This window comes from Zalophus californianus, chromosome X (assembly GCF_009762305.2).
Source record: "Zalophus californianus isolate mZalCal1 chromosome X, mZalCal1.pri.v2, whole genome shotgun sequence".
NCBI lineage: Eukaryota > Metazoa > Chordata > Mammalia > Carnivora > Otariidae > Zalophus > Zalophus californianus.
In genome coordinates, this window is record NC_045612.1 from 68973019 (window position 1) to 68996242 (window position 23224).

Sequence of the window (23224 nt, forward strand, 5' to 3'; positions counted from 1 at the left end):
GTCCTGGCTATGCCTATTTCTAGAGGAGTCAGTTCTGGTTGGTTGGGAAGGTAGCCATGGGGAGCAATTGACTTCCCTTCTTAAGGTCAGGCAGGCACAGTCAAGGATGTGGATAACCCTCAGGAACTTTTGTTATCTCAGTAAGAACTGGGCAACTTCTAGGGCTTGGAGGAGAGGTCAGGCTCCTCTTCTTCAGGCTGGGGTTCTCAAAGTAATGGGTTGGGACCCCAAAGCTCACTGTTGAGTCTTCAGTGGCTCTTCTGAGCAGAAGTTGCATATGAACTTGGCCCCCTTTCTCTTGCTGGTTGTGGTGATGTGAGGTGTGGGACTCAAAAAATGTCAAAAGTTAAATTATTCTGAAAAAAAATTACCCCCACTCCTTCTGAGGGCCAAGCCACTTACTTTTTCAAACCTGTGCTTGTGATTTAGTTTCCATTGATCTTCACAATTAATATAAAAGGCACTGAGCAAGGCTGTCCTTTTTCTCCATCCTTGCTGCTCTTCTGCTATGTGTGTGGTGGGAAGTGACACAGGAAGCAAGGAGGGGAGAGGGAAGATATGGAAACTGTCCTGTGGATTCTATATTTACAGAGCTCAGTGACATGTGAGAGGTTTAAGTGAAACTTTCGTGGAAAAAAAGTAAGGAAATGCCTTGTTTTAGCTGCCCCGTCATTCCTATTGTTTGCTTTCTGAGTTTTTTGTTTCCAGGCTATTTTGTAAGTGCTGAGCTATTAAGGAGCCGTATGTTTTCTTGGAGCAGAAAAAGAAGGGCCCTCTTGTCCCATGGGCCTCTCCATCCATGTGTATGTGCTCTCTCTTTGCCACTGTCCCTGGTTTGGGGCCTGTGCCTATGGAAAACAGTGGGCTTCCAGTCCTTTGGGGCCCAGGATTCCACCCCTTTTTATTCCCTCATACTGAGCCCCAACCCTGTCCACAGTCAATGAGGGAGAAAGTACAGGTGTGCTGCATCCAGCCCCTTCTTTTTTAGAGTTGAGAAGTGAGACCCAGAGAACACAGGCTCTTGCCCTTGTTCTAGACGACACAAGGCAACTACTAGTGAATTATAAAGGTAAGCTTCGATATTTGGAGAAGAAACAATAGAATGCTAATCCTCCATTTTTATTCACTCAACATATTTTTATTGGTTGCTTGACATATGCAGACACCATTCCAGGTGCAGAATACAACAATGAAAAAAAATGATATATTCTGCCCACATGAATTTTACACTCTAATAGAAGAAAATAAACACTAAATAAATCAATAGGAAGATATAATATGTGGGCATCTGGGCATCTGTCTTTTATATTTGGCCATTAACGAATGCCTCTTTGAGGAAGTGACATTTGAGAAAGAACTTCAAGAAAGTCAGGGAACAATCCATATGATTATCTAGGGGAAGATGTTCAGGTAGGAAGAACAACAACAATTATAATTCCCTGAGACATGTTTGAAGAACAAGAAGACCAATGTTCCTGTAATGAATGTGAGGTAATTATAATATTAGGAGATGATGGCAGAAAATTGGTGAGTCTGATTATACACAGCCCTAAAGGCCATGATAAGAAGTTGGCTTTTATTCAGTGAAGTGGGAAGCCATTGCAATTTCAGGAGAGGAGCAAAATTACATCATCTAGTCATTAACTGGATCTCTGTGGTGCCTGTGCCAAGAATGAACTGTTTGTAGGCAAGGGTAGAAACAATGAGACAGCTCAGAATGTTATTGCCATGAGACCTCTTGTTGATGTTCCCCTGCCATTACAGATAAACTTGGCAACTTCCATTTCTGGATAATTCAGTCCTCTTCATTTTTGTTGGCGTCTAGGGCAGTACTGGAACTTGGATTAAGCTCCAAGCCCTGTGCTCTTTTTATTGCCCTACATAGCCTTTCATTGTCATGCCAATAAGGAGAGAATAAATGATGGAAAAAGGCAGCACTGGAAGATTGACTCTTGGGGTTGTAGGAATAATACTAATAAGAAAAACAGAGGTAAATTGCAGGGGAAAGCCTGTAAAAAAATAGTGGTAATTTTTATTATCCTTTGGTAGAGATATTGGACTTGCTGATCAGTAACCATTTCTAGAGACCTGTTATAGATAAATGATAGTGTTAAAAAATATTTTAAAAATGCATCTTTAAATATTTGGAAGTCCTGGTCAGGAATCCAAAAGATTCCCTGGCACCCTACTTCTTGTAGTTTAAAGTTAGAAATTGGGAAGATCCAAGAGTAAAAGTCACATACAGATTTTAGCCTAATGTTGAGGGTTAGTCTCTGCTTATGGAAAGATGGCAGAATTCTTCAATTGTTAGTGACAAAGATTCTCTCCCTGACCCAAATTTTAGTCAGGTCCCTCTAAAACCTCTTTCCAACTAGGCCTCAACATTTGAACTTCCATGTCCATCTTTGCATTGCCCAATTTTAGCAAAAATCCTCCTAAATTTGTTTAGCAAGAATCCCCATACTCAGTATATGATCACTCCTGATATCTGATTAAATTCTTTATATCTTACCCTTGGTATCTAATCACACTGGCCTTCCTTCAGCAAGAATCCTGTCAAATCAGAATCCTCCCTTACCTCCCTTACTTCTGATGTTTCCACATAGTAATTTTCTACCCACTGACTCCCATCTCCTTTACAACAGACACTTGAATAAAGTCTTCCTTACTATTTTTAACAAGTGTCAGAATAATTTTTTGACACTAATGTGAAAGACAAATTCACTGGACAGTTAAAGAGATGGTTTTTTATTGAGGCTAGTGCAAAAAGGAAAATGTTCACTTCTGTGGAAGAATGTCTCAAAGAAAAGGAAGGAGACCTGGGTGTTATAGAGGCAGATAAACAATAGAGCCATGAGGAAAGGTGGACGGCAAATTTTGTTTAAGTTATGAAGCAGAGTGGGAATACATGAGGGCAGGGTGGCCCTTTGTGGTTAACCATTTCTCAGAACACAAAAGGGTAGGGGGATTTCTCAATCACCTCTGATCTCCAAGAGCACAAGGCTCAGATATAGTTAAACATTGTCACTAGTTTTCTTCTATCATCTTGATTTAGGAAAAGAATTTTCAGACTGCATTATTACGTAGAGCTTTTGAGATGATACTATGGAGTACACACATGCTAGCATCTGCATTAATGTGTTTCTGGAAGAGTACACAAGAAACTGTTGTCAGTTCCTTTACCTTTGAGGAGAAAAATTGGGAAGCAGGATGGTGAAGGAATACATTTCTTTTTATCCTTCTATTTGTTTGAATTTTCTGGACATATGCATGTATTTATTTTATTATTAAAAATACTACTTTTGGGTGGCCAGGAAGATGTCAGACATTCACAGTTAGCATATCGAGCAAAAACTGCTCACCATTTTTCAAAATAAGAAGAGGGGCCTGCTAGGAGGAACTGGTAAGGAGAAGCTCTGATGATACTACAAAAACATTGGTCTGGGCTTCAAGATGCTATTGACAAGAAATGCCCCTTTCCTAGTAATGTCTCCCTCCAAGGGCAGATTCTATCTGGTGTGGTGACCAAAGTGAAGATGCACAGGACCATTGCCATCTGCCAAGATTACCTCCACTACATCCGAAAGTACAACTGCTTCGAAAATTGCCATAAGAACATATCCACGCACCTGCCCCCCTGCTTCAGGGATGTCAACATTGGCAACATTGTCACAGTGGGCAAACGCCAGCCCTTGTGAGAGACTGTGAGCTTCAATATGCTCAAGATCACCAAGGCTGTTGGCACCAAAAAGCAGTTCCAGAGTTCTGAGACTAGACATGGGCCCATACCTCAAAACAAAATAGTTATTTTCCCAGTCAAAAAAAAAAATGTTATTGAAAGTTTATCTGGGCATTGAATTATAAGTCTTTTGTTTCTTCTTCATATTTTTCTGCATTTCAAAACCTAATAAATAGTTTTTTAAAGAGTAATATATGCAAATTTTCCTGCCAAGTTTGGTCTGTTAAAAGCAGCCCCACTGGGGAAAAGGACTGCCAGGTGGAATTATTTGGATTGCCCTAGGGGTTGGTTCCTGGATGCATTTTCTCTTTTTGCTTAAGTGAAGGGGCAAAAAATTATTAAGGTATCAGGTTTGTCAATTTTTCTCTCCCTCAAGGAAGTAAAGAGATAGAATCTTTCCAGTTTAGCAGCCTCAACCAGGAGACTAATTTCCTACCAGGTGAGTTCTTATACTTTTGCAATGCAGAAATAGAAAAATAAACTGAGGAAGACAATATCTCAAAGGTGGGCAAAAATGATGAAGTATGTAAAGAGAGAGGCTAAACTAACCTACATAATAAAGAACCAGAAGATATTGGGGAGAAAGAGAAATAAAAAAGCAAGAGTATTTGAAGGCATTTTTTGCAGATGAGAGGCTCCAGACATGTTAGGGTGGGGTGTATAAGAAAACTGAAAAGAAGAGAAAGGATATAAAAAGTACTGTTGACATTTCCACAATAGCCAAAATATGGAAAGAGCCCAGATGTCCATCAACAGATGAATGGATAAAGAAGATGTGCTATACACACACACACACACACACACACACACACACACACACACACACACACACACAATGGAATATTAGCCATCAAAAGGAAAGAAATCTTGCCATTTGCAGTGAGGTGGATGGAACTAGAGGTTATTATGCTAAGTGAAATAAGTCAGTCAGAGGAAGACAATTGTCATATGATTTCACTCTTAAGTCAAATTTAAGAAAAAAACAGATGAACCTAGGGGAGGGGTAAGAAAAGTAAAATAAGATAAAAACAGGGAGGCAAACCATAAGAGACTCTTAACTATAGGAAACAAACTGAGAGTTGCTGGAGGGGAGGTAAGTGGGGGATGGGGTAACTCGGTGGTTGGCATTAAGGAGGGCATTTGATGGAATGAGCACTGGGTGTTATATATGCAATTGATGAATCACTAAATTCTACCCCCAAAACTAATAATACATTATATGTTAACTAAATTGAATTTAAATTTAAAAAAATTTTTAAGTATTGCTTGCATGTATAAATTGGATTCTATTTCATATTCTGAAAGGGACACAAGATAAAAATGTAAAGTATTTTTAAATTATTTAAGGTCTTTTGAATATCTTCCTTGAATACAACTCCTTGCAACAATAGGACCGTATAGGTTCAGTATTTATAATGATTACCTTTTGAGGACTTTTCCATGATAATGGAACTATACACTCATATTCAACACTACCTAAATCTAACCATGCCTTAAATCTGAGCCAAGAAATGTCCATTTCTGGCATTCAGATTGTTAGAAAAATCACACAAAGAAATCGAGATGAATACGGCATGAGCTGTAATAGTGTTTGAAATAGTCTCTCAAAGGGAGAGAGATATGAATAAAGAGCTGAATTCTTTCCCTTAGAATCACTGGATGCAGTGACCTTCAAGAGACAGTATTTCAAATGGAAAATTGAAACTGTGCTTGCTGAGCAGTTTCTAAATAAAATTTCCTGTGGTAAATCCCATAGGAGGGTGGCCACATGGGGCTGTATGTACATATGTGTTGTCTAACACAGTGTTTTTTACCTTTTATTTTTTTAATGTAAAACTCGTGTTTTTGTAAATGAAAAGATTCACGTAATGTAAATGTAAAACTTATAAAAGCTTTTTGTAGAAAAGTTGCAATAATGATACAGGGAATTCCCATATACCTCAAGCTGCTGCTGCTGCTGCTGCTGTTGTTGTTGTTGTTGTTAAACCATTTGAAAATAAATGGCAGATGTCAAGGCCCTTTATTCTTAAATATTTAATTATGATGCAAATTTTTAAAAGAAAGTTCAATTGCTTCTAGATAGGTAAGGCACATACATGAGCAATTCACTAGAGGTAGGAAGATCTAGCACACACCAGATCTGAAGGTGGCTCAGGATTTTGCTGAGGTGATAAAGTGGGTCCCAAAGGAGGAAGATTAAACTATGGAATAAATACGCTAAAGAAATGTTAGAGAAATGGAATGTTTAGATTTCTTTAAGTTTTCCTTTTCATATATGACCTCTGTTTTTTCCGAAGTTACTTTCTCTGTTGATTTTGGTCCTCTGTCTTTCATATTATTTATAATTGTATTTCCTCAAATGCGTGGTGATCCTTGGTTGATTACTTGTATTTAAGATTTGAATACTAGGAAGCTGATTAGAAGTTCTGTGCATGTGGATGGGATTTAGAGACTAACTTACTCTGTAGGGTATTCTGATTTCTCCATTTTGGGGAGCAACTCCCCATGTCGGTATCTTTTAGTTTTTTCTGTTGGGGTGATCAGATTCTTCACAAAGAGTTGTCCAAACTTTGCCCTGTAGTAAATCTAAATAGCAATAATCTCAGAGATTGGGTTGAGGTAGGTATCAATATTGAGTATGTAAACTTTCATATAAATGAGTTATACTATTTTAAGTGTAGTACTTCTCACTTCAATTGTGCCTGAATCCCCTGCTCCAGAAATTGTTTTACCTTCTCTGAAGAATGACTCTCCAATCTTTAGCCAAGATGGAAGAAAGAAAGTTGGCTGGCTGTGCTCAGTGGGGTGGGGAATCTAGGGATCTAACTGATTTTAGATAGAATTTAGACAATCAATCCTTGGTTTTTATCATCATCTTCATTCCCATATTCAGAGGTACTCAGTGCTGTCAATTCCTGACTTTTGGGGGGGCTTCTCAGAGTGAACTGGATTACTTTTCAGTTTTCTCCATTGCTTGGGATTTAGGTGTGCAAAGTCAGTTTCACTGTTTCCTTCTTCCAAAATTATGTTGCAGTTATTTGTCACCCTCTCTAGATCCTAGTAGACTTATACCTTCATAATATCCCATTACTGTCATTTTTGTGAGTTTTCTGGACTATTTGGCCCACCATCTCTAACTGAATTTTCCAGATTCTATCATTTTTCAATCATTCTGAGTGACATCTGTCCCCTTTCAAGACCTACTAAAATTGGGAGTTTATGGCAGAAGTGCAAAGAACTTGGGATTAAAGTGTAGAAGGAGTTATGGAGGGGAGAAGTGTAGACATTTCTCCAGTGGGAAACTCAGGCTCCACATGTTGAACAGGATGCATTGGATTCATTAGGGATGTTTTCAAGCTCTTCAAAGTTTTAGTTCATTACTGACACTAGCACAATCAGAGCTATATTTATTTGCATTCTATATACATTCTCCATGAGTTAATTAGTGTATACCATACTTAGCCTGAGGCAGTTTCTAATGTGCCAAGCCCGGAGGCTGCTGGAGGAGAGGGTGGGGGAAATCCTGACAGGGTAGGGAAAGTAAATCTTGCTATCAGTGATTACTCATTACTTATATACATACATACCACCTCTTCTTTATCCATTCATCAGTTAGCGAACATTTGAGCTGTTTCCATAATTTGGCTATTGTAGATAATGCTGCTATAAACATTGAGGTACATGTATCCATTCAAATTAGTATTTGTGTATTCTTTAGATAAATACCCAGTAATGCAATTGCTGGATCGTAGGGTAATTCTATTTTTAACTTTTTGAGAAATCTCCATACTGTATTCCAGAGTGGCTACACCAGTTTGCATTACCACCAACAGTACAAAAGGATTCCCCTTTTTCCACATGCTTGCCGACACTTGTTTCTTGTGTTGTTGATTTTGGCCATTCTGACAGGCGTGAGTTGATATTTCTTTTCTTTTTTTAAATATTTTTATTTATTTATTTGACAGCAAGAGAGAGAGCAAGAGATGGAACACAAGCAGGAAGAGTGGTAGAGGGAGAAGCAGGCTTCCTGCTGAGCAGGGAGCCCAATGTGGGGCTTGATCCCAGGACCCTGGGATCATGACCTGAGCTGAAAGCAGACGCTTAATGACTGAGCCACTCAGGGGCCCTGTGAGGTGATATTTCATTGTAGTTTTGATTTGTATTTCCCTGATGGCAAGTGATAAAAGAGCATCTTTTCATGGGTCTGTTGACTACTTGTATGTCTTCTTTGGGAAAATATCCATTCATGTTTTCTGCCCATTTTTTAATTAGATCATTCATTTTTGTAGGTGCTGAGTTTTCTAAGTTCTTTATATATTTTTGACACTAACCCTTTACCAGATATATCATTTGCAAATATCTTCTCCCATTCTGTAGGTTGTCTTTCAGTTTTGTTGATTATTTCCTTCACTGTGCAGAACTTTTTTATTTGGGCAAAGTCCCAATAGTTTATTTTTGCTTTGTTTCCCTTGCCTCAGGAAGACATATCTAATAAGTTACTACGGCCAATGTTGTTCTTCTCTAGGATTTTAATGATTTCCTGTCTTACATTTAGGTCTTTAATCCGTTTTGTATTTATATTTGTGTATGGTGTAGGAAAGTGGTCCAGTTTCATTCTTTTGCTTGTTCTGTCCAGTTTTCCCAACATCATTTATTGAAGAGACTGTCTTTTTCCCATTGAATATTCCTTCTTGCTTTGTTGAAGATTAATTGACCATATAGTTGTGGGTTTATATCTGAGTTTTCTATTCTGTTCCATTGAACTATGTGTCTATTTTTCTGCCAGTACTATATTGTCTTGATCACAACAGCTTTGTAATATAACTTGAAATCTGGAAGTGTTTTGCCTCCAGGTTTGCTTTTCTTTTTCAAGGTTGCTTTGTATATTCAGAGTCTTTGTGGTTCCACACAAATTTTAGGATTGCTAGTTTTAGTTCTGTGAAAAATGCTGTTGGTGTTTTGATAGGGATTATATAAAATGTAATTAGATGTAGCAGATTGCTTAGGGTAGTATAGACATTTTAGCCATATTTGTTCTTCCAATCCATGAGCACGGAATGTATTTCCATTTCTTTGTGTCCTCTTCAATTTCTTACCTCTGCATTCTATAGTTTTCAGAGTACAGGTCTCTCACCTCTTTCGTTAGGTTTATTCCTAAGTATCTTATGGGTTTTGGTGCAATTGTAAATGGGATTGATGACTTGATTTCTATTTCTGCTGCTTCATTATTGTTTACAGAAATGCAACAGATTTCTGTACATTTATTTTGTATCCTGCAACTTTACTGAATTCATTTATCAGTTCTAGCAGGTTTTTGGTGGAGTCTTTTGGGTTTTCTGTATAGAGTATCATGTCTTCTGCAAATAGTGACAGTTTTACTTCTTCCTTGCTGATTTGGATTCCTTTTATTTCTTTTTGTTGTCTGATTGGAGGCTACGCTTTCCAGTACTATGTTAAATAACAGTGGTGAGAGTGGACATCCCTGTCTTGTTCCTGACCATAGAGGAAAAGCTCTCAGTTTTTTTCCCATTGAGGATGATATTAACTGTGGGGTTTTTGTGGATGGCCTTTATTATTTTGAGGTATGTTCCCTCTAACCCTACTTTGTTGAGGGTTCTTATCATGAACAGATGTTGTACTTTGTCAAATGCTTTTTCTGCATCTATTGAAAAGATCATGTGGTTCTTTTCTTTTATTATTGTGTTGTATCATGTTGATCAATTTGCAAATATTGAACCCCCTTGCAACCTAGGAATAAATCCCACTTGATTATGATGAATGATTCTTTTAATGTATTGTTGGATTCAGTTTCCTAGTATTTTACTAAGAATTTTTGCATCCATGTTTGGCCTGGATTTCTCTTTCTTAGTGGAGTCTTTATCTAATTTTGGTATCAAGGTAATGCTGGCCTTATAGAACAAATTTGGAAGTTTTCCTTTCGTTTTAATTTTTTGAAATAGTTTGAGAAGAATAGGTATTCACTCTTCTTTAAATGTTTGGTAGACTTCCCCTATGAAGACTTCTGGCCCTGGACTTTCGTTTGTTGGGAGATTTTTGATTACTGACTGAATTTCTTTGGTGGTTATCGGTCTATTCAAGTTTTTTATTTCTTCCTGTTTCAGTTTTGGTAGTTTATATGTTTCTAGGAATTTATCCATTTCTTCCAGGTTGTCCGATTTGTTGGCATATAGTTTTTCATAATATTCTCTTATAATTTTTTGTATTTCTGTGGTGTTGGTTGTTCTTTCTCCTCTCTCATTTGTGATTTTACTTATTTAGGTGCTTTCTCCTTTTTTTTTTTTTTTTTTTTGAGAAGTCTGGCTATGGGTTTATCAGTCTTTCAATGAACCAGCTCCTGGTTTCATTGATCTGTTCTATTGTTTTTTTTTAGTTTCTATATCATTTTTTTCTGCTCTAATCATTATTATTTCCTTCCTTCTGCCTGCTTGGGGTCATTTGTTGTTCTTTTTCCAGCTCTTTGAGGTATAAGGTTAGGCTGTTTATTTGAGATTTTTCTTCCTTCTTAAGGTAGGCCTGTATTGGTATATATATCCTTCTTAGGACTGCTTTTGCTGCATCCCAAAGGTTTTGGACCACTGTGTTTTCAGTTTCGTTTGTTTCCATGTGTTTTTTTTTTTTTTTTTTTTAGTTTCTTCTATGATTTCCCAGTTGACCCATTCATTCTTTAGAATCATATTATTTAACTTTCATGTATTTGTGTTTTTTTCCAAATTTTTTCTTGTGGTTGATTTCTAGTTTCACAGCCTTATGGTCAGAAAAGATGCATGGTATGATCTCAATCTTTTTGTATTTGTTGAGGCCTGATTTGTGACCTAGTATGTGATCTATTCTGGAGAATGTCCCATGTGCACTTAAAAAGAATGTGTATTCTGCTGTTTTAGAATGCAATGTTCTGTGTAAATCTTTTAAGTCTATCTGGTCCAGTATGTTACTCAAAGCCATTTTTTCCTTGCTGATTTTCTGTTAGTAGATGATCTGTCCATCGATGTAAGTGGGGTGTTAAAGTCCTACTATTATGGTATTATTATGAATGAGTTCCTTTATGTTTGTTATTAACTGTTTTATATATTTGGGTGTTCCCATGCTGGGTGCATAAATATTTATAATTGTTAGTACTTCTTGTTGAATTGTCCCCTTTATTATGATAAATGCCCTTTTTCATCTCTTGTTACAGTCTTTGTTTTAAAGTCTAGTTTTTCTGATATAAGTATTGCTTCTGCAGCTTTCTTTTGACATCCACTTGTGTGATAAATGTTTCTCCATCCCCTCACTTCCAACTGGCAGATACCTTAGGTCTAAAATGAGTCTCTTATAAGCAGCATATAGATGGGTCTTTTTTTTTTTAATCCATTCTGATGCCCCATGTCTTTTGATTGGATCAGTTAGTTCGCTTACATTCAGCATAATTATCGATAGATAAGTATTTAGTGCTATTTTATCACTTGTTTTGTCATTTCTGGAGATTTTCTCTGTTCCTTTCTTGTCTGTCTCACTTTTGGTCTTTCCTTTCCAAAGAGTCACCATTAATATTTCTTGCAGGGCTGGTTTAGTGATCACGAACTCCTTTAGTTTTTGTCTGGGAAATTCTTTATCTCTACTTCTATTCTGAATGATAGCCTTCCTGGATAGAGTATTCTTGGCTGCATATTTTCCCCACTCAGCACATTCAATATATCATGCCACTCCTTTCCGGCTTGCCATGTTTCTGTTGAGAAATCTGCAGCTAACCTTATGGGTTTTCGTTACAAATTCTTATTTAGAGCATTATATTCAAGTTTATGCATCCCTGATTTTACCACAATCCATAACAGACTTAGGGAAAGTAAGCTATGAGTGGGAATATTGTACAATAAACAAATAGCCTAAGATTGATCAACATACCATGATTTGTGTCCAGTAAGTGGTAGATTATCTGGAAGAAAGCCAGGGGCTTTTAGTTTTAGGTCTAAGGAGTATCATGCCTAGCAAAGGAAAATAAGAAGACATCTTTTTCTCCAAGACGATATTTTCCTATTACAATATAAAAAAGATTATAAGGGGATACTAAGAACAATTATATGCCAACAAAATAGATAACCTAGATGAAATGGACAAATTCCTAGAAACACACAATCTACTGATACTGACTTAAAAAGACATAGAATACCTCAACAAACCTATAGCGATAAAGAGAATTTGTAAGAAAATGATTATACCTATGACTACGCGGGAAATGTCTCAGAAATGCAAGGGTGGTTCAGCATACAAAAATAAATTAATATAAGCTATATTAAGAGGATTAAGGGGGAAAACCATATGACTATTGATCCAGAAAAATTGATGCAGAGAAAGTATGACAAAGTCCAACACCCTTTCACATTAAAAGAACACTGAACAAATGAGTTCTTTCTAATTGCTTTTCTTTTTCAGAGATTTTCTACATCTTTTTACATGTATATTTTTCCACATGATCTAAGGGATCAGGTTGTCTAGTTCAAAAAACAATCAAATAAAGAAACCACATAAGTATATTTGTTGGGATCCTATTAAATTGTAAATTAGGAAAAAATGATATCTTTATAAATTATTTTCTGAAAATTGTTATTATGAAATATCATACGTACAACATATTTTAACATATACAGTAATAATAATAACAAATCATTTACCCACCACTAGAGATACAACTAGAAGTATTACTTTTATTATTATTATTTATTTTTAATCGTGGTAAAATTCACATAACATAATATTTAACATCTCAACCATTTTTCCCAGCTTTATTAAGGTATAATGAACACATAAAATTACATACATTTAAAGTGTACAACTTGATGATTTAATGTACCTATACAGTCTACAATCAAGTTAATGAAAACATCACCTCACAATCACCTTAATTTTTTCTTTGGTAAGCATGCTTAAGATCTATTCTCTTAGCAAGTTTCAAGGACACAATACAGTATTATAACTATAGTCTCCATGCTGTACATGTAGACTGTACATTACATCCTCAGAACTTATTCATCTTATAACTGAATGTTTGTACCCTTTGACCAATATCTTCCCATATGCCCCACCTCCCAGCCACTGGTAACCATCATTCTACTAATTGTTTCTGTAAGTTTCCTTTTTTTTTTTTTATTAAGATTCCACATATAGATGATACCACATAGTATTTGTCTTTGTCTTTCTGGCTTTTTTCACTTAGTATAATGCCCTCCAGTTTCATCCATGTTGACACAAATAACAGAATTTCCTTCTTTTTCATGACCAAATAATATTCACATTTTCTTTTTTATTACTAAAGTATAATAGATATACAATATTATCTTAGTTTCAGGTGTACAACACATTAATTTGACAATTCTATACACTACTTAATGTTACACAATAAGTGTAGTCACCATCTGTCACTATACCATGTTATTACAATATCATTGACTATATTCTTTATGCTATACTTTTCATGTCCATGACCCACATTTGGTTCACCCATGCAACACTTTGGTTGTTTCAATATCTTGGTTATTGTAAATAATGCTGAAGTGAACATGGGGGTGCAGATATCTCTTTGAGATCTCGTTTTCATTTCCTTTGGATATATGCCCCAAAATGGGATTGTTGCATCACATGGTAATGTTACCTTAAATTTTTTTGAAAAAAAAAAAAAGACTATCAGTTTACATTTCTACCAGGGTACAAGGGTTCCATTTTCTCCACATCCTTGCCAACACTTGTTGTCTTTTTTTCTTTTTTATATTATCAATTCTACCTGTGAGATAATATTTCATTGTGGTTTTGATTTGCATTTCCATGATGCTTAGTGATATTGAGCACCCTTTCATATACAAGTTAGCCATTTGTATATCTTTGGAAAGATATCTATTCAAGTCCTTTATCCGTTTTTTAATCAGGTTATTTTTTGCTATTTAATTAATTATATAAATGTTTTATATTTTTGGATATTAGCCCTTTATCAGATACATAGTGTACAAATATTTTTTTCCATTTTGTAGGTTGCCTTTTCATTTTGTTGAACCTTGTTAAATTTGCCCTTATGTGTCTGGGTTATTTCACTTAGCAAATGTCTTCAGGGTTCATCCATATTATAGTATGTGTCAGAATTTCCTTCCTTGTTAAAGCTGGATAATATTTGGGGCACCTGGGTGGCTCAGTCGTTAAGCGTCTGCCTTCAGCTCAGGTCATGATCCCAGGGTCCTGGGATCGAGCCCCGCATCGGGTTCCCTGCTCGGCAGGAAGCCTGCTTCTCCCTCTTGCACTCCCCCTGCTTGTGTTCCCTCTCTCGCTGTGTCTCTCTCTGTCAAGTAAATAAATAAAATCCTTTAAAAAAAAAGCTGAATAATATTCTGTAATATGTATATACGACATTTTGTTTATTCATTCATCTGTTGATGGGCACATTGGTTGCTTCCAGCTCTTGGGTAATGTGAACAATACTGCTGTAAATTATATATGCTACATACAAATATTTCTTCAGGACCCTACTTTCAATTATTTTAGATATATCCCCAAAAGTGGAATTGCTGGATCATATGGTAATATTATTTTTAATTTTTGAGGAGCTGCCATGCTAGATTTTTATTTTTATCTTTGAAGTTTTTATCTTTATCCCCAAAGCCCAGGAAATCACTACCTTCAGAGCAAGATGATTCATCACCAGTATATGTAGAGAACTTTCTTCATTTTAGGTATTCACTGAATTAAAAACTGAATCACTGCTACCCTCAAATAATACATCATCCTCATCTCTAGTGTCAATGACATTATTATTTCCACAACAGCGCACAAAATTTTCACTGCTCTTTACTAATTCCTTATATCTGACCCAGCATTTGATATAATTTCTCTCTTCTTGGAGAACATCCCTTAGAACTTGCTTTATTTTTTTAGGAGTTTATTTATTTGACACAGAGAGAGAGAGCAAGTGAGCACAAGCAGGGGGAGGGGCAGAGGGAGAGGGAGAAGCAGACTCTCCACTGAGCAGGGAGCCCAGTGTGGGATTCGATCCCAGGACCCTGGTATCATGACTTGAGCCAAAGGCAGACACTTAACCAACTGAGCCACCCAGGGGCCCCTAGAATTTTCTTTAGTTCTGGTAGCAAAATCTTCTGGTTTTTGTTTGACTGGGAATGTCTATTTTTATCTTATCTCTACTATTCTTGTCATGCCCAGTCATTTAATTACTTGCCTTTGGCGATGTTTCTAGGAAGAAGTTGCTGCGGCTAAGGTCGAAAAGGTTGCTGCCTGTGTTATCTTCAAGAATTTTGATGGATTCCTATCTCATATTTAGGTCTTTCTTCCATTTTGAGTCTATTTTTGTGTGTGGTATGAGGAAATGGTCCAGTTTCATTCTTCTGCATGTGGCTGTCCAATTTTCCCAACACCATTTGTTGAAGAGACTGTCTTTTTTCCATTGGACATTCTTTCCTGCTTTGTCGAAGATTAGTTGACTATAGAGTTGAGGGCCCATTTCTGGACCCTTTGATCTATGTGTCTGTTTTTGTGTCAGTATCATACTGTCTTGATGATTACAGCTTCATAATAGAGCTTGAAGTCCGGAACTGTGATGCCACCAGCTTTGCTTTGCTTTTTCAACATTCCTTTGGCTATTCAGGTCTTTTCTGGTTCCATACAAATTTTAGGATTATTTGTTCCATTTCTTTGAAAAAAGTGGATGGTATTTTGATAGGAATTGCATTCAATGTGTAGATTGCTCTAGGTAGCATTGACATCTTCACAATATTGGTTCTTCCAATCCATGAGCATGGAACGTTTTTCCATTTCTTTGTGTCTTCCTCAGTTTCTTTCATGAGTATTCTAAAAGTTTTCTGAGTACAAACTCTTTGCCTCTTTGGTTAGATTTATTCCTAGGTGTCTTATGGTTTGGGTGCAATGTAAAGGGGATCAACTCCTTAATTTCCCTTTCTTCTGTCTTGTTCCTGGTGTATAGAAATGCCACTGATTTCTGTGCATTGATTTTATATCCTGCCACTTTACTGAATTCCTATATGAGTTCTAGCAGTTTTGGGGTGGAGTCTCTTGGGTTTTCCACATAAAGTATCATATTATCTGCAAAAAGTGAGAGTTTCACTTCTTTGCCGATTCAGATGCATTTTATTTCCTTTTGTTGTCTGATTGCTGAGGCTAGGACTTCTAGTACTACGTTGAATAGCAGTGGTGATAGTGGACATCCCTGCCACGTTCCTGACTTTAGGGGACAAGCTTTTAGTTTTTCCCCATTGAGAATGATATTCGCTGTGTGTTTTTCATAGATGGCTTTTATGATATTGAGGTATGTACCCTCTATCCCTACACTGTGAAGAGTTTTAATCAAGAAAGGATGTAGTACTTTGTCAAATGCTTTTTCTGCATCTATTGAGAGGATCATATGATTCTTTTTCTTTCTTTTATTAATGTATTGTATCACATTGATTTATTTGTGGATGTTGAACCAAACTTGCAGCCCAGGAATAAATCCCACTTGGTCGTGGTGAGTAATCCTTTTAATGTACTGTTAGATCCTATTGGCTAGTATTTTGGTGAGAATTTTTGCATCCATGTTCATCAAGGATATTGGTCTGTAATTCTCCTTTTTGATGGGGTCTTTGGTTTTGGGATCAAGGTAATGACGACCTCATAAAACGAGTTTGGAAGTTTTCCTTCCATTTCTATTTTTTGGAACAGTTTCAGGAGAATAGGTATTAATTCTTCTTTAAATGTTTGGTAGAATTCCCCTGGGAAGCCATCTGGCCCTGGGCTCTTGTTTTTTGGGAGATTTTTGATGACTGCTTCAATTTCCTTAGTGGTTATAGGTCTGTTCAGGTTTTCTATTTCTTCCTGGTTCAGTTTTGGTAGTTTATATGCATTCTACATTTCTTCCAGATTATCTAATTTGCTGGCATATAGTTGCTCATAATATGTTCTTATAATTGTTTGTATTTCTTTGGTGTTGGTTGTGATCTCTCCTCTTTCATTCATGATTTTGTTGATTTGGGTCATTTCTCTTTTCTTTTTGATAAGTCTGGCCAGGGGTTTATCAATCTTGTTAATTCTTTCAAAGAACCAGCTCTTAGTTTTGTTAATCTGTTCTATTGTTCTTTTGGTTTCTGTTTCATTGACTTCTCCTCTGATCTTTATTATTTCTCTTCTCCTGCTGGGTTTAGGCTTTATTTGCTGTTCTTTCTCCAGCTCCTTTAGGTGTAGGGTTAGGTTGTGTATTTGAGACCTTTCTTGTTTCTTGAGAAAGGCTTGTATTGCTATATACTTTCCTCTCAGGACTGCCTTTTGCTGCATTCCAAAGATTTTGAACAGTTGTGTTTTCATTTTCACTTGTTTCCATGAATTTTTTTAATTCTCCTTTAATTTCCTGGTTGACCCATTCATTCTTTAGTAGGATGTGCTTTAGTCTCCATGTATTTGAGTTCTTTCCAACTTTCCTCTTCTGACTGAGTTCTAATTTCAAAGCATTGTGGTCCGAAAATATGCAGGGAATCATCCCAATGTTTTGGTACCGGTTGAAACCTGATTTGTGACCCAGGATGTGATCTCTTCTGGAGAATGTTCCATGGGCACTAGAGAAGAATGTGTATTCTGTTGCTTTGGGATGGAATGTTCTGAATGTATCTGTGAACTCTGTCTGGTCCAGTGTGTCATTTAAAGCCTTTATTTCCTTGTTGATCTCTTGTTTAGATGATCTGTCCATTTCAGTGAGGGGGGTGTTAAAATCCCCTACTATTATTGTATTATTATCCATGTGTTTCTTTGCTTTTGTTATTAATTGCCTTATATAATTGGCTGCTCCTATGTTAGGGGCATAGATATTTACAATTGTTAGATCTTCTTGTTGGATAGACCCTTTAAGTATGATGTAATGTCCTTCCTCATCTCTTATTACAGTCTTTGGTTTAAAATCTAATTTGTCTGATATAAAGATTGCCACCCCAGCTTTCTTTTGATGTCCATTAGCATGGTAAATGGTTTTCTACCCCCTCACTTTAAATCTGGAGGTGTCTTTGGGTCTAAAATGAGTCTCTTGCAGACAGTATATTGTTGGGTCTTGTTTTCTTATCCAATCTGATACTCTGTGTCTTTTGATTGGGGCATTTAGCCCATTTACATTCAGGGTAACTATTGCAAGATATGAATTTAGTGCCATTGTATTGCCCGTAAGGTGACTGTTACTGTATATTGTCTCTGTTCCTTTCTGGTGTATGTTACTTTTAGACTCTTTCTTTGCTTAGAGGACCCCTTTCAATATTTCTTGTAGGGCTGGTTTGGTGTTTGCAAATTCTTTTAGTTTTTGTTTGTCCTGGAAGTGTTTTATCTCTCTTTCTATTGCAATGACAGCTTAGCTGGGTATAGTATTCTTGGCTGCATATTTTTCTTGTTTAGTGCTCTGAATATATCATGCCATTCCCTTCTGACTGCTAGGTCTCCGTGGATAGGTCTGCTGCCAATCTAATGTTTCTACCATTGTAGGTTACAGACCTCTTGTCCCGAGCTGCTTCCAGGATTTTCTCTTTGTCTCTGAGACTTTTAAGTTTTACTATTAGATGTTGGGGTGTTGACCTATTTTTATTGATTTTGAGGGGGGTTCTCTGTGCCTCCTGGGTTGTGCCACCTGTTTCCTTCCCCAAATTAGGGAAATTCCCTGCTATAATTTACTCCAGTATTCTATGAATATCTAAAGCACAGCAAAATATAAAGCTCTACAAATATATGGCAAGAAGAAGTGGGGGGAAAATATGATACTGGGCCAGTCATCTTACCAATCACAAAGTTAAGTTTTCCAACATAGTTCTGGATGGTCTAACTTGTACTCTATTATGAATATAGTGGCTTTGAGTCATCTGCATTTAAAATGGAGCAGTGGTCTAATAAGCTATTATGGAAGGGGATATGTTACTTCTGGTTCACTCTGATTCCTGGAGTGCAGCTTTTTGAGGTCTGTGCTGCTCCTGGCTGTGTTTGCCCTCAGAACTATTCTTCTACTTTTCCTGGCTCCCAGCATCTTGGGGAAAAGCCTCCATGGTTGGGAGGAAGAAAGACACCAGGGCATTTCTCTGTTTTGGGCAGCTTTTCTGGCAGTGGCTCATTTCTCTATCCTCATTTCTCTATACATTGGCCAATAAGATATAACTGTATTGAATCTTTTATTAATATATAATGACCTTTTATGTCTCCTGTAAAGTTTTTTTAGTGGGTGCTTGGGTGGCTTGGGTGGCTCAGTGGTTAAGCGTCTGCCTTTGGCTCAGGTCATGGTCTCAGGGTCCTGGGATCGAGCCCCATGTCAGGCTCCTTGCTCAACAGGGAGTCTGCTTCTCCCTCTGTCCCTCCCCCCGCTCATATACTCTCTCTCTCACAAATAAATAAATAAAATCTTTTCTTTAAGTTCTAAAAAATTTAAAAAATAAAGTCTATTTTGGCTGATATTAATATGGTCATCCCTGCTTTCTTTTGGTTACAATTTCCATGTAATATCTTTTTCCATGCTTTCATTTTCGATGTATTTGTGTCTTTATATCTAAAATGAGTCTCTTATAAGAACAAACTGATGGTTACCAGAGGGGAGGGGAGTGGGGGAGTGGGTTAAATAAGTGATGGGGATTAAGAAGTTCACTTACCATGAGCACTGGGTAATGTAAAGAATTGTTGAATCACTATGATTGTACACATGAAACTAATATAACACTGTTTGTTTACTGGAAGTAAAATAACTTTTAGTGGTGCCTGGGTGGCTCAGATGGTTAAGCGTCTGCCTTCAACTCAGGTCATGATCCCAGGGTCCTGGGATCGAGTCCTGCATTGGGCTCCCTGCTAGGCAGGGAGCCTGCTTCTACCTCTGCCTCTGCCTCTCTCTCTCTCTCTCTCTCTGACTCTCATGAATAAATAAAACATTTAAAAAATTAAATTAAATTAAAACTTTTAAATAAATAAATAAAATGAATCTCTTGTAGATAGTATATAGTTGGATTGTGTGTTTTTATCCATTCTTTCAATCTCTGTCTTTCAACAAAGCTTAAACCACTTACGCTTTAGGTAATTACTGATAAGGAGGGACTTCTCTCACTTTACAATTTGTTTTCTATATGTCTTATAGCTTTTGTCCCTCATTGCCTGCATTCCTGTCTTGTTTTGTGTTTAGTTGATATTGGTAGTGAAATGTTTAATTTCCTTCCTCATTTCCTTTTATGTATATTCTGTAGCTATTTTCATTGTCGTTATTAAGGGATTACATTAGTATCCTAATGTTATAACATTCTAATTTCAATTCATAACTGCTTAACTTTGATAACATACAAAAATTCTGTTCCTTCACAACTCTGTCTCCACTCCTTTTAGTTGTTATTGTCAGAAAATTGTATTTTTATACACTGTGTGTCACAAAACATAAACTAATAATCTTTTTAAATGTGTTAGCTTCTTAAATTATGTAGAAAAAATTTGGAGTTACAAACCAAACTTACAATAATACTAGCTTTTATAATTGCCTATTATTGAAATCTTTATTTCTCCATATGGCTTCAAGTTACTGTCTACTGTTTTAGAAGATTTCTTACAGGGCTGGTCTAGTGGCAACAAATTCACTCAGCTTTTGTTTATCTGGGAATGTCTTAATTTCTCCCTCACTTCTGAAGGACAGTTTTACTGAATATACAATCCTTGGTTGATGGGATTTTTTTTTCCCTTTAGCACTTTGAATATATCAGGCCACCACCTCTGACCTCCAAAGTTTTTGATGAGAAATCTGCTGATAATCTTATTGAAAATTCCCTTGTATGTGATGAGTTGCTTCTCTCTTGCTGCTTTCAAGATTCTCTCTTTTTTCTTTGGCATTTTAAAGTTTGATCCCTTTGCGTTCATCTTACTTGGAATTTATTGAGCATCTTGAATGTTTCTAGTCATGTCTTTGGTCAAATTTGGGAAGTTTCCAGCCATTATTTCTTCAAATGTTCTCTCTGCTCCTTTCCTCTCTCTTCTCCCTCTGGGACTCCCACAATGTGTATGTTGAGCTTCTTAATGGTAGCCCACAGGTCGCTTCGGCTCATGTTCACATCTCATTATTTTTTTTTTCTGTTCATCAAACTCAATACCTTCCATTGCCCCATCTTGAAGTTTACTGATTCTTTTTTTATGCCTGTTCAAATCTGCCTTTGAATCCCTCTGGCGAATTTTTTATTTTAATTAATTATTGTGCTGAAAAGCTTCAGAATTTCTTTTTGTTTTCTTTTTAGATCTTCTATCTTCTTATTGATATTTCCTTTTGTCCATTCATTATTCTTACGACTTTCTCCACATCTTCCTTTAATTAACTGAACGTCTTTAAGACTGATGTTTAAGGTATTTTTCTAGTAGATTTGTCATCAAATCTTTTACACGGACAATTTCTCTTGATTTTTTTTTTCCTTTGAATGGGTCATACTTCTTTTCTTTATATGCCTTGTGATTTTTTTTTGTTGAAAACTTGACATTTAAATCTAATAATGTGATAATTCTGGAAATCAGATTCTCTTCCTTCCACAGGGTTTACTGTCTTTTGCGATGATGATGATGATGATGGTGATGATGATGATGATGTTTTAAGCTGTCTCTATGCTGAGGTTCAGCCTGTGGTAGAAACTTAAGATCGTCTCAGGTCTTTTTTGAGCCTGTCTGTGGGCATGCATGCTCACTCTCTAATTTCCCCATATATACAGTTGTTTTTAAATGTCCTTATCTCTAATGCCTGGCTCTCAAAAGGGGAAAAGGAGAGAAATCAAAGGGGAGAGGAGGGAAAGGGCACCAGCCCTTTAAATCCACTGGGAGTCATTTCAGCCAAAGGGGGTGGGGTTTGCAACAATGCAAGGAGATGCAACAACAATGGGCACTGCTTTTTTGTCTGTACCTCTGTGTTTTGAAGCAACAGTTGATAATCAGAAGGCAGATCCCTGATATCTGGAGAACACGGTCCTTTCTGCCTACCATGGCTCCTGCAAGCTGTGTGCAAGCTGCTCCAGGAACACATGCAGAGCTGCCTGCCTGTGGCTGGGGGTGGGAAATGGGTGGTTGTTACTGTGTTAAGAGCTGAAAATGACCAAAATTAACTTCAATTTGCCATGCAAGCCTTCCCCTGATGTTTTGATCTTTTAATACACTCCAGAATTCCAAAACAGTTACATCAGACACTTTCTGCCAGTGCAATTGTCTAGGAGGGAAGACAGATTCCTGATGCTTCCTACCCCACCATCTTCCTAGAATCCTCTCACCCAAGAGCCCTAATTTTTATTATGTTATGTTAGTCATCATACATTACATCATTAGTTTTTGATGTAGTGTTCCATGATTCATTGTCTGCGTATAACACCCAATGCTCCATGCACTAGGTGCCCTCCTTAATACCCATCACCGGGCTAACCTATCCCCCCACCCCCCTCCCTTCTAAAATCCTCAGTTTGTTTCTCAGAGTCCATAGTCTCTCATGGTTCATCTCTCCCTCTGATTCCCCCCCCTTCATTTTTCTCTTCTTACTATCATCTTTTTTTTTAACATGTAATGTATTATTTGTTTCAGAGGTACATGTCTGTGATTCATCAGTCTGACACAATTCACAGCACTCACCATAACACATACCCTCCCCAATGTCTATCACCCAGCCACCTCATCCCTCCCACCCCCATCACTCCAACAACCCTGAGTTTGTTTCCTAAGATTAAGAATTCCTTATATCAGTGACATCATATGATACTTGTCTTTCTCTGATTGACTTATTTCACTTAGCATAATACCCTCTAGTTCCATCCACATCGTTGCAAATGGCAAGATTTCATTTTCTGATGGCTGCATAATATTCCATTGTATATATATATATATATATATATATATATATATATATATATACCACATCTTCTTTATCCATCCATCTGTTCATGGATATCTTGGCTCTTCCCATAGTTTGGCTATTGTGGATATTGCCACTATAAACATTGGGGTGTACATACCCCTTCAGATCACTACATTTGTGTCTTTGGGGTAAATACCCAGTAGTGCAACTTCTGGGTCATAGGGTAGCTCTATTTTCAACTTTTTGAGGAAACTCCATATTGTTTTACAAAGAGCCCTAATTTTTAATACACTTTATTTTTTAAAACAACTTAGACTTACTAAAAGAAATGGAGAAGATAGTATAAGGAGTTACCATATACCTTGCACCCAGTTTCCCCTATTATTAACAGTTTTTATCAGTATGATATATTTGCTACAATTAATGAACAAATATTGGTACCTAATTATTAACTAACATCCATAATTTATTCAGATTTCCTTACTTTTTAACTAATGCCTTTTCTGTTCCAGGATTCCATCCAAGATATCTCATTACATTTAGTTGTCATGTCTCCTTAAACTCCTCTTGGCTGTGATCATTTTGATGCTTCCCTTATTTTTGATGACCTTGACAGTTTTACAGAGTACTAGTCACATATC

At 36.8% G+C, this 23224-nt stretch overlaps 1 pseudogene; it reads left to right on the forward strand.

Moving 5' to 3' along the window:
• The first annotated feature begins 3318 nt into the window (after nt 1-3318).
• Nucleotides 3319-21387, forward strand: LOC113930419 (annotated as a pseudogene).
• The last annotated feature ends 1837 nt before the right edge of the window (nt 21388-23224 follow it).